General features: G+C 39.8%; 1 protein-coding gene across 2 annotated transcripts in view; it reads right to left on the bottom strand.

Annotated features, from left to right (window-relative positions):
* The window catches only part of Eph (Eph receptor tyrosine kinase), a 113,278-nt gene extending 103,409 nt beyond the window's left edge, over positions 1–9,869 (bottom strand). For both annotated transcript variants that reach the window (XM_017612604.1, XM_017612606.1), the window contains exon 1: positions 9,564–9,869. The gene's annotated coding sequence lies outside the window, so the exon portion shown is untranslated. The remainder of the gene's footprint in view (positions 1–9,563) is intronic.
* Between the last annotated feature and the right edge of the window lie 1,434 nt (positions 9,870–11,303).

Below are 11,303 nucleotides of genomic sequence, written 5' to 3'. Positions count from 1 at the left end.
TTTTTTGGCTTAACGTAGAGCTTGTCCATCAAATCAATTGCTTCCCTGAAGCTTCGTGCTTCACTGAAGTAAACGTATACGTTCGGGGAGACGTGGTTTATCAGGAGTCGATGCTTTGCCTCGTCCCAAGATGCTTGAGTTACCCCGTCCATTTCGGCCGGCTCCTGAGCAGCGATGAAACTTTCGAATCTTTTCCGCCAATGCTCCCAAGCACGAGTAGCGGAGTTATCCGATGGTTCGATGTCGAAACTTTCGGGACGCAAGTATTTATCCATACTTCTTCAATATAATTTTGTTCATTAAATTGAAATGAAACTCGAAATAAAACACCTTTTGTATTTTAAGGTTTTAATGAACAAAATGTAACACGTGCGGTAATTTAGAGAATCAGTAAATAGGCTAAGTAGAATAGTATAAAGTAAGGTAGTTGCCATATCAACATTAATTATTCATTGTAATAATAATCATAGGATGTTTACATATATCACTGGTTCAGTTTTGTACTTGGTTATCTACCACTCTTGTAATTTAAAAACATAATTCTTTTATTGTATTTTTTTTACACCTCATTGAATTGTTAAAAAATTTTCATTCAATATTTTTCAAGCGGAATAAATCAACGTTCTTTTATTAGGAGTGTACTCGTACGCCCAACTATCTAAAGTTTTAGAAAACGTTTACTGGTTTTGCGTTCTCGTACCCAAAAAACTTGCAAAGTAGGAAAATTGAGAGAGCAACATGTGAAAGAGAGCTGCTAATTTCTGCTGGAAAAATTTTTCCCAGCTAAAACTTGCAAGTAAAAAAATCAGCTGATCACAAACATATGTTTGTAAATAAACAAAAGAAAATATGGCATTTTTGAGTTATTTATTGCAAACTTTATTATTAATACCAGTATACAACGAAAAAGTGAGTAAATTTAATATGCACAACGTTTGTTGTGTTTATTTTTCGTTAATTTGCTATTAATCTCCAGTTTGTTTACTTTAGTGTGTGCTGACTATGGTTGCCGTATGTCATTTTTCGTTTGTACCATAATTTTCCTTTAAATATACCAAAATAGATTTAAATGCAGCATGCTGAAATGTTGTTTTGCTGAAGTTTTCGGTTTTGGTAGGTTGATTGTTGAAATGAAAATTTTATAATTTTAAAGCTACATCTGTAGTTATATCTATTACATTGTTTTTGGATCAATGATGGATGTTTGGAGGAGATACTCTTGTTTTTGAATGCGTCACCATGTGATATCACAAATAATTATGAGAAAAATAACTTATTCATTCCGATATAATTAATTTGTATTTTAAAAAGGTTTTTCTTATCGAAAGCTATTCAATTGTATACAATGCCAAATCGGAGGAAAATGTACCAAACAGAAAATAAATTGCCAAATTAATCCCCAGTGGCAACTGTGCAAGTGAACAGCTGTTTCGAAGGTTGCAAGTTTTTGCGTTGTCGTACTTCTGTTGATATTTCGTCTCTTTGAGAGCGAATGCTGCTAAATTCTTGTTGTTGTTGTTGTAGCGGCTACTAAGCCCCGTTCGGGGCGGTTCATCCATCATCGTTGTCGTCTATTTCAGCTAGGGGGAGGCCCAGGAAGTGTGCTACTTCCAGAGGGGCTGTCCATAGGGACAGGGGCGTTAGCTGAGTGGGATTCTCAGGGCATGTGAAGAGGTGCCGGGAGTCATGTGGCGACTCTCCACATGCCGGCCATTGGTTGGGCACATCCTCGTTGATTCTGCTCAGGTAGCTGTTGAGCCTGCTGCAATAGCCAGAGCGAAGTTGGGCTATTGTAGTGCGGGTCTCCCGAGGCAGACAAAGTTCTGTCCCGTCCACGTCCGGTGGTTGTGTGCCTAGAACGGCATTCACAGGGCGGGAGTCTACATAACTTGAGACTGATTCCCTGTGAATGCCGTTCAGGGCCTGTCGGTAGGTGGACGGGTCCAGAGGTTGTTTAATATACCTCTGGACTCCGTCCGTCAGTTCGTAAAGATGCCTCCTGACGTGCCGTGGCGAGGGCTCTTCCGCGAGCAGTTGTCCGCTGGGATGGCCACGTCTGTGGCTCCCAGCAAGGAACTGCTTGCAGAGCATTATGTTATGCTCCTTTACTGGGAGCATCTGGGCCTCGTCATGAAGGTGGTGTAGAGGCGTCATCAGGAGGCATCCTGTCGCAGTTCGTAATGCCGTGTTTTGGCAGGTCTGCAGCTTCATCCACTGCGTCCTTGCCTTGTATGTTGCCAACAACGTCCTTGCCTTGTATGTTGCCAACAACGTTTCTTTATCTTTGCCCCAAGTGCTGCCGGCCAGCGACTTGAGGACATTGTTGCGGCTCTGTACTTTGTTGACAATTGCGGTTGTATGCGCCGAGAAGGAGAGCAGACTGTCGAAGGTAACTCCGAGGATTTTCGGGTTATTCACCGTCGGTATTGTTACGTCATCGACGTGAATACCCAGTGGCAGTCTGATCTCCTTCGTCCAGGTGGTGAAAAGGGTTGACGAGGATTTCGCAGGGGATGGGGCAAGGCTCTTTGCAGTGAAGAAGCGAGAAAGTTCGGAGAGGTAACCGTTTACTTTTGAGCACAAGTCATCAATTCCATTCCCAGACGCCATGATCGAACAATCGTCAGCATATGAGACTATATTAACACCCTCTGGTGGCTGAGGAAGCTTTGATATGTAATAATTAAACAGTAGCGGGGACAGGACACCACCCTGTGGTACCCCCTGTTTAATTTTACGTGGCTTGCTGGTTTTGTCTCTGAAGATTACTGACGAGTGTCGACCACTCAGGTAATTCGCCGACCACCGTTTGAGTCCCTGTGGGAGTGAGGAGGCCTCTATATCTTCTAGTAGCGTTGAATGACTGACAGTGTCGAACGCCTTGGACAGGTCCAACGCTACTAGAATAGTTCTCTCACAGGGGCGGTTTCGGTTTAGGCCACGAGTTATCTGAGTGTTTATGGCGTTAAGTGCTGTTGTTGTACTATGCACTTTACGGAACCCATGTTGATGCTTCGCTGGGGTCAGGTGGTTCGTGAAGTACGGGAGCAGTTATCGGGCGATAAGACGTTCCTTTGTTGGCTGGTTTCCCCGGTTTGAGCAGTGGGACCACTCTCCCCATTTTCCAGATGTCTGGAATGACGAGAGTGGCCATAGACAGGTTGAGGACCTCCGTTAGGTACGCTACTCCCGCAGGACCCAAATTTTTCAGCATCAACATGCATATTCCGTCGGGTCCAATGGCTTTGGAGGCTTTCGCCTTCCCGATGGCTACCCTTACCTCACCGCTGGTGAAAACAAGAGGCGCACTAGGTTTTGGCATTTTGTGCAGCCTTCTGGTCACTCGACGTTTGGCTTTATCCACCGGAGGATGCAGAATGAACTGCCAGCTAAAATAGCTCGCGCCTCTCTCCGGGTCCGACGAAGCATGGTCACCAAAGTCTATCTCGACTGTCTTCGCGCTTCGTCGGGTTGGACAACGACCTCACGGTTGAACAAAGCTTGCTCACACCAGAGGCGAAGTTGCAGGTCTTCAGATGCTCTTCCCATTTCTTCCGCTTATGTACGTTCACAAGTTGCCGAATCTCCGAATTGAGATCCCTAATACGGGGATTTCCGGGATCGGCCTGACGAAGGTTGTCGCGCTCATCAGCTAGAACAGCCGCTTCGGCAGGAAAATTCGGACGTGGATCCTTAATACATCCTGCTGGGATGAAGCGAGCTGCAGCAGCGGTGACAACCCTGCGGAACTTACGTTCACCTACATGAACGTCGGTTGGTATGGGTAGTGCAGTGAAGGCGCCCTCAGTAACATCCGTGAAGCCTTTCCAATCAGCTTTGGAAAAGTTGATATAAGTCCAGTGATCCACGGAAGCAAAGTCGGTTGGTTTATCAATCGAGATAACTATGGGCAGATGGTCTGATGCTAGTCAGCATAGGTCGCCATGATACGCTGTTTATCAGACCAGCGCTGACAATTGTTAGATCTGGCGAGCTGCAGCAGCTGCCCATAATCCTGGTGGGTGCGTCGTCGTTCATTGTGCAGAATGTCGAATCGTCTATCTGCTCAGCCAGATGTATTCCCCTACGATCATTTGACAGGCTTGAGTACCAGAGATCGTGGTGCGCGTTAAAGTCACCAACTACCATACGGTTTTCACCTCTGAGTAGCGCACCTATTTCAGGGTGATATCCTGCCGGGCAGCTGGTGACAGGGGATATGTATACGTTAAATATTTCGGCTCAACATCGCCTGACCGGATAGTAATACCCTAACATTGTAGGATGGTATCCCAGCGGTCGATGTCTGCTTCAATGAGACGATACTGCACGGTGTGGTGCGTGATGAACGCTAAACCTCCACCATTGTCTCGCTCGCGATCTCGACGGTGTACGTTGTATCCGGCGAAATTCAACAGGGTTGAATTGCCGTGCAACTTCGTCTTTTGGACCGCAGGTATTAATATTCCATGCCTTCCCATAAAGACAGTTATCTCCTCGATCTTGCTCTGGAGCCCGTTACAGTTAAATTGTAGCACCTTTGTGTGCCTTGGGAGACCGATTGTGATGTGTGGTGTTAAAGAGTTGTGTTGCCTGCCGGCCCCCTGCTGTACGTGCTGCAAAAGGGCGTGCTGCCTTGTGGTGGTGGTTGGCGGCGTCGCGGGGGAGGGATGCGACGTATTGCTGTGTTGTTAGGGTGTGGGTGTGTTGATTGTGTGCTGCCCAGGCGGGTGGTGGTTTGCCGTGGAGACGGTCCGGTTCGCACAGAACCAAGAACGACGTGGTCCATTGCCGGTGCGTACGCAGGCCCGAGCAGTTACGAAGGGGACTCCACCCGTCACAGGCATTGCACCTGACCGAGGTGGAGTTTGTATGCAGTCGTCTCTGGCATACGCGGCAGGTGTAGATTTCTGGCCCTGACAGAAGGGTGCGGAGAAGGTGTAGCCCTAGGATCGTGCAACGTTTGATGGATTTCGTTGACCTAAACGGGGTTAGATCGCCAAAACAACAGCCCTTGGTCGGGTAAAAACCGAGTCATTCCGGTACGTAGAACCGGCTGTCGTGGGAATGCTGCTAAATTCTCAGAACGTTTGCTGCTGGAGAATTGTGTCCTCTCAATACGAGTACACACCTATTACTAGTTGCGGTCGATAACAAAATTAGCCAACAATCAAAATCAAGAGCGTAAGCGAAAATTCTCTCCCAAAGAAAAGAAAAAGCAAAAAAGTAAACGAACAGGAAATTAGACATCACTTGCAAAAACCGGAAGAAGACACATTAGCTGACTTTGTTTATGTTTTATTTGTAAACAAACTGAAATTCATGTTTCCTCCATGGAAGAAAAAAGGAAAGTGAACGTTCAATGTTCGCCAGGAACATTTCTAGAAGTAAAAACTAGTTGGCGCTATCATAAAGTCACATAGAAGGCAGCCAAAAAGCGTATAAATACCAAAACTCGAAAAATGCAATATTGTTTGTTTACAAAAATTGCAACCATATGTTCTANTAAAAACTAGTTGGCGCTATCATAAAGTCACATAGAAGGCAGCCAAAAAGCGTATAAATACCAAAACTCGAAAAATGCAATATTGTTTGTTTACAAAAATTGCAACCATATGTTCTATGATCATATGTTTTCGTGTTGGATAATTTTTGCTGACTAAAATTTTGCCAGTACAAAATGAACGCTTCTCTTGCATCAAAATGAACGCTTGCTCTCTCAATTTTTGCGTGTTGGATAGTTTTTTGTCGTTATCGAACGCCATCCAGTAAAAATTTGGAAAAACTATTACAAATTTTTGACTTGTCGAACGCAACTATTAATACATTAACTTAAATCATAAATTTTCCATGAACTTCGGTTTTAACACCAACATCTGTTATCTTGTTTATACCGACACATAAAGCGCTGTGACTCAGTTCGGTGTGGTTCAAATCAGATGCATAAACAAAACTTCAATGCGCGTTCAAGTCGAAAAGTGTATTGACTCAAATTTGTTTTCAAATCGATTTTTTATTTCTCACATCGGTTAGAAAACCCGTATAAACGAATAACTCATTTAACGCAAAATCAAAATTGGCTATTTTTCTTTATGCAGCCCGTTTTTAATTGTATTTATTATTATAATAAATTTGTATTGCTGTTCGCTTCCATTTCGGTCCACCGCGCAAATTTATTATTAAATAAATATCGAATAAAAGTAACGAAGTTTGTTTACTTTTCAATACGGTTTAATCGAGTGCGCTATAAAGACCGAGGAATAAACGTTAGAAAGAAATATGTGTTGAATCAAATCGGTTTTTTGTTAATGCGGTTTCTTCATAGGTATAAATAAGGTATGTGTTCATTTCCAAAACTACCAAGTAATCAATGAAATTTGTATGGTGAATTCTGCAAATTTAAAAGGTAATAGTTGCGTTTGTTTACTCATTTCCAGTAAAATCCAGTAAAAGTTTTTACGAATTTTCATGTTTTGGCGTTTTCGTACGCAAAAACTTGCAAACTAGGGGAAATTGAGAGAGCGAAAAATGACAGTTGAAGTTGCAAGTTTTTACTGGATTTTACTGGATCAACTTTTACTTGTAAGAATTTGCCAGTAAGAAAAACAGCTGATCGCATGTTGCTGGATGAAATTTAAACTAACAAGGAAACTATTTGTGGGTTTTTATTGTGGAAATTCACAAAATAAACATTTTTAAATATAAAATATATTGTTTTATTAGGAATATGCTGCGAATAAACAACCAATTTATCAGCTGTTCATGCAACTTGCAAATTTTTAGTGGAGTAGCGTTCGCGTACTTTTTTGTAAATTTCTTCTGAGCGAATTCTTAGAAATAAAGTTACTGGAGAGTTTCTGGCAAGTTACTGGATAATTTGTAAACAAACACAACTATTAACTTTTTAAATAGAAGCCTCCGCGCTCTGGGGTTTTCACTTTTAGAATTGGAAAAAGCTCCTCCACACGTCCTCATTTTTTTTTTTCAAATTTGTGACGAATTTAAGGAAAAATTTCCCATTTTTTATAAAAAAAACGCGCTTTTAAAAAAAACTACTTAGATAAATAACACAAATTTCTATAAAAAATCAAGCGATTTTTTATTAAAAATTCCAGCCTGCGGCGCTCTTTTCAAAAAGAAAAATAATAATTTTATAAATAAATAATGATAAATTTTCGCCTGCGGCGCTTTCTTATACAATTCGATAAATAATGAAATTTTTTATTAAAATCAATGGGGCGTATTCTTGTTTTCGTACGAATCGAAAAACAATAAATTTTCGGTAATTCTGTAGTATAGGGTAACAACCGCTAAATAAGGTCCGGAAAAGTCGGGAAAGGGTACCAAACGACGCGTTTCGGTCCCCCTATTAACAATCCGGAGGGGAAGGGCTAATATTAGTTGCGATCCCATACGAGTCCGGACTAGTCAGAAACAGTCAGATTTTACTGGAAATCGATCCCGTACTCGGTTCTCCGACTATTGAGAGGACAAAAAAAGAGAGTAAATACGGTTCCCTCTCTGTCAGAAGTTACCAGTTTTAGTCCGAGAATTTTTTGTTGGTAAATTCTGGTAAATGTGTCAAACGATCAGCTGTAGTGTGTTTGGCAACCAAATTGTAAACAAAAGAAAAGTGCACTCTGCTAATTCATGTTGAAAAGTAGTTAATTACTTGTTTTAAGTGGATTCTAATGAATTTGAAAGTATTTTTGGCTATTTAAATGTGTGAGCTGAGTTTGTTTACATACAAAATAAGCAAAAATTTACAACCAAAATTTGGAGGTTATGTTTAAGTTGACAGAAGTTACCATTTTTTACTAGAAAGCGATCCCGTACTTTTCAATGTTACTCTCTCGCTCTGAGCGAATTTTTATTTTTAGACAGTTTTACTAGTCCGAGTCCGAGGAATACGGGATTGCTCGTATTATTAATCATTTAAAAGTTATATACAAAAAACTTTTGTTAAATTTCGTTTTCTACGAGCAATTACCACGTCGAAAATGCACTAAATCACCAGTTTCCACTTTTAAAACACTATTAAAACGTCTCCGGTTATTGTTTTTTGCAATCAAAATCATTTATTCACTTTTATTTTATATATTTCGTTAATATACAGAGTAAACAAACTTTGCGCCTACCAAAATTATTATAACCTCAAATCGCTGGTATTTCACATTTCTTTTGCGCTATTACCCTCGGTTTACACTATACACTTCTTCCTCTTTATTTACTTTCACCTAAATCCAATATTCTAAACAAAATATAATAGCAAATTTCGCTATACCATGGCAGCGCTACTTTTATGGTTTAGTTATTTCAACTGAAATTAAAAGTAAGCGTCATGGAGTGCCACAAGTTTTATTTTACCATTAAAACCTTTCATTATTTATCGAAATATTGATTTTTATGGAAAAAAGGCGCAGGCGAAAATCGCGCGATTTTTTATTTAAAAATCTTCATTATTTATCGAAGTACTGATTTGTATGGGAAAAGCGCCGCAGGCGAAAATTTGTAATAAAAAATCGCGCGATTTTTTATTAAAAATTTTCATAATTTATATATATAATATATATATCAAACGAAAGAAGATACCGAAAAGCATTGAATACTGCACACCCCTTGTTAGGAAAAGTGAATTATTACGAAATACTAATACAGTGGCAGCACTATAGCTATTTTGGAATCTCGCAAAGATTGTCAACTTCTTTTTAGTAACAAAATAATCTATCTTAGGTTGATAAAACTATGTGTTTGTTTAATAATTAAGTTAAATTATATATTTTAGTAGTGTTTAAAAAGTGAGAACAGGTGATTTAGTGAGTCTTTATCGGGGTAATTGCCCATATAAAACAACGAAATTTAACAAAGTTTTTTGTTTATAACATTTAAATGGTTAACAATATTAGCCCTCCCATTCCGGACTGTTAATACCGGGACCCAAACGCGTCGATTGGTACCCCTCCCGACATTTCCGAAATTAGCGTTTGTAACCCTATACTAGAGAATTACCAAGTTTTAATCTCATTTTCTATACAAAAATTTCAAATTTTCGATTTGCACGAAATCCAGAATATGCCGCAATACTTCGCCTGCGTCGCTTTTTTTTATATAAAACAGTATTCAATAAAGGTGAATTCAAAAACCCCCCACGTTTTGGTGTTCATTTCCACCACTTCCATTTAATCAGTGAAATTTGTATGGTGAATCGTGCAACTTTACTAAAAGTTAATAACTTTTTAAATAAAAGCCTCCGCGCCCTGGGGTTTTCACTTTAAGAATCGTAAAAAGCGCTTCTATACGGCCTATTTTTTCAAATTATGACCGAATTTAAGGAAAATTTTCCTAAGCTGTACAAGGCAAGGCGATTTTTGCTTTCAACTAAATGTTGCCGGTCAAATCGCCTCATGTAAACACCCTTTAACGGATACTTGAGTATTATTTCAGTAAACATGTTTGTATGCATTTTTGTTCCGGCAATTTTAGTTTTTCACACTAACTTATGAGCTTTTATAAACGGTTACCTCCATTAACAATATCACGTTAATGATTGTTATTTACATTACCTTCTTTCTCAAAAGGGACACTAAAATTTTACGTCTAATCGATCACTTCAGTTCATACCGAGATATTGTCATATACACATTTTCTTGCTTCCTTTCGCTTCTTTTATTTCATCGATATCATTCTCTTCCACGTTAAACAGAACCCGAAAAGATATATTGCATTTAACCTTATGTTTTTACTACAATAATTTTAGCACTTAACAAATAATAAGCGCGAATTAATTCAAAGGGAATTAATTTTAGGAAACCAAGCAATGCTATCTCCCAGAATATATGTACATCCAATCGGCAACAATCAACTTTCAGCAGTACTATAGCGCTGAACATTTTTATTTTGACGCCGGCAAAAACTTTGCTAAATAGGCCCTATTTCAAAAAAAAGAGTACAAGCCTTACGTCGCGTCTACACAGACAAAATTTTTTATCATGATTTTGTTAGACATTACGGGCAATTTTCCAGTCATTAGTTAACTACTAGAAAAATAGCGGTTTTTAACTATGGGTTAACTAATGGATGCGCATTAGTCAACTGCAGACAACCATTAGTGAAACTGATAGTAAGGGTATTCATCAAACTTTACAAATGCATTGTAAACCGTATAAACTTATAATTGTGTAAACCTTATAAATGAACTGTCAAAATTTGTATGGAAAGTCGTTTACACATTTCTGACAAATTTCTCCAGCGATTTCACTGAATAAACTTGATAAGCTGAAGTCAATGCAACTCTGTCGCAACTCTAGCTATGTTTTCTTGGGCAATGATCGGGATCCGCATAAAAATCTTGCACGCAAATTCAACAACAACGATGTGATCCTGGTAGAGATCTGGTTCAATTATTATCCGTTCTGTTTGTTTTGTTTCACTGATAATTTGGCCGCAAAGTTTGGTAGCCGTGACAACTGAATTCATACACAAACAGACATTCTGTCATTGTTTATTTTAACTTGTTTCAAATAAACAGCCTTTATGTTATATTTAGTGAGTTAGTTTCTATAATTTCTTTATCCTCGTGTAGTACTATAAAGTTAGTAATACTGAGCTCTATATCCAAAGAAAACACGACTATAGTCGCATGTGTAAACGAAAAGAGAGTGTGGGACGTTCACATGAACTAAAAATACAAGATCACGTAAGAACGCGACGTTGTATTTGTAACTGGTTTTGAGAAAAAAGTTTGCGAAAGCGGGTTCGTCAGCTGAGCGTTTGTTTACATCACAAGCACCACTATTTTACACCTTTATTCAAGTAAAGGAGAGTTAATTCAACATGACAACACATTTTAAAGCATTTTGTTGCATCATTTTACCTAAATTGTGCGTTTAAAGTAGCTGACAATAGTTGCGTTCCAGATGCTTCACGATTTGCAGGTGTTTACAAGAAGTCGTACCAGGTGACCACCTCCCATAAAGTTTATTAATGGAGAAAACAGCTGTTCCTGCAAATCGTGAATTTCGTGAACATCGTGAAGCATCTGGAACGCAACTAATAATTTTGCGTGCAGCCTCTATAGGTTCTGTCCACAGGGACAGTGACGTCAGTGAGGTGTTTTCCGGGCATACGAAGTGATGTTTCGAGTCGTGGGGGGAGAGACATGCCGGGCACTCATTTGGCACACCTGCATACGATGGCGTAGCCAGGTAGGGGCGGGAGGCGCCCCCTAACTTCCAAATTGTCGAACAAGTGCAGTGTAGAAGCCGTTGAGAAAAAATAAAAATAGAAAGTGGGCGCGGTCCGCT

This window comes from Rhagoletis zephyria, unplaced genomic scaffold, assembly GCF_001687245.7.
Source record: "Rhagoletis zephyria isolate East Lansing unplaced genomic scaffold, Rhagoletis_zephyria_1.1 Rzeph_scaffold_00559, whole genome shotgun sequence".
Taxonomy (NCBI): domain Eukaryota; kingdom Metazoa; phylum Arthropoda; class Insecta; order Diptera; family Tephritidae; genus Rhagoletis; species Rhagoletis zephyria.
Note: the sequence above shows the minus strand (reverse complement) of the source record. Positions and strands in the feature narration are given on the sequence as shown.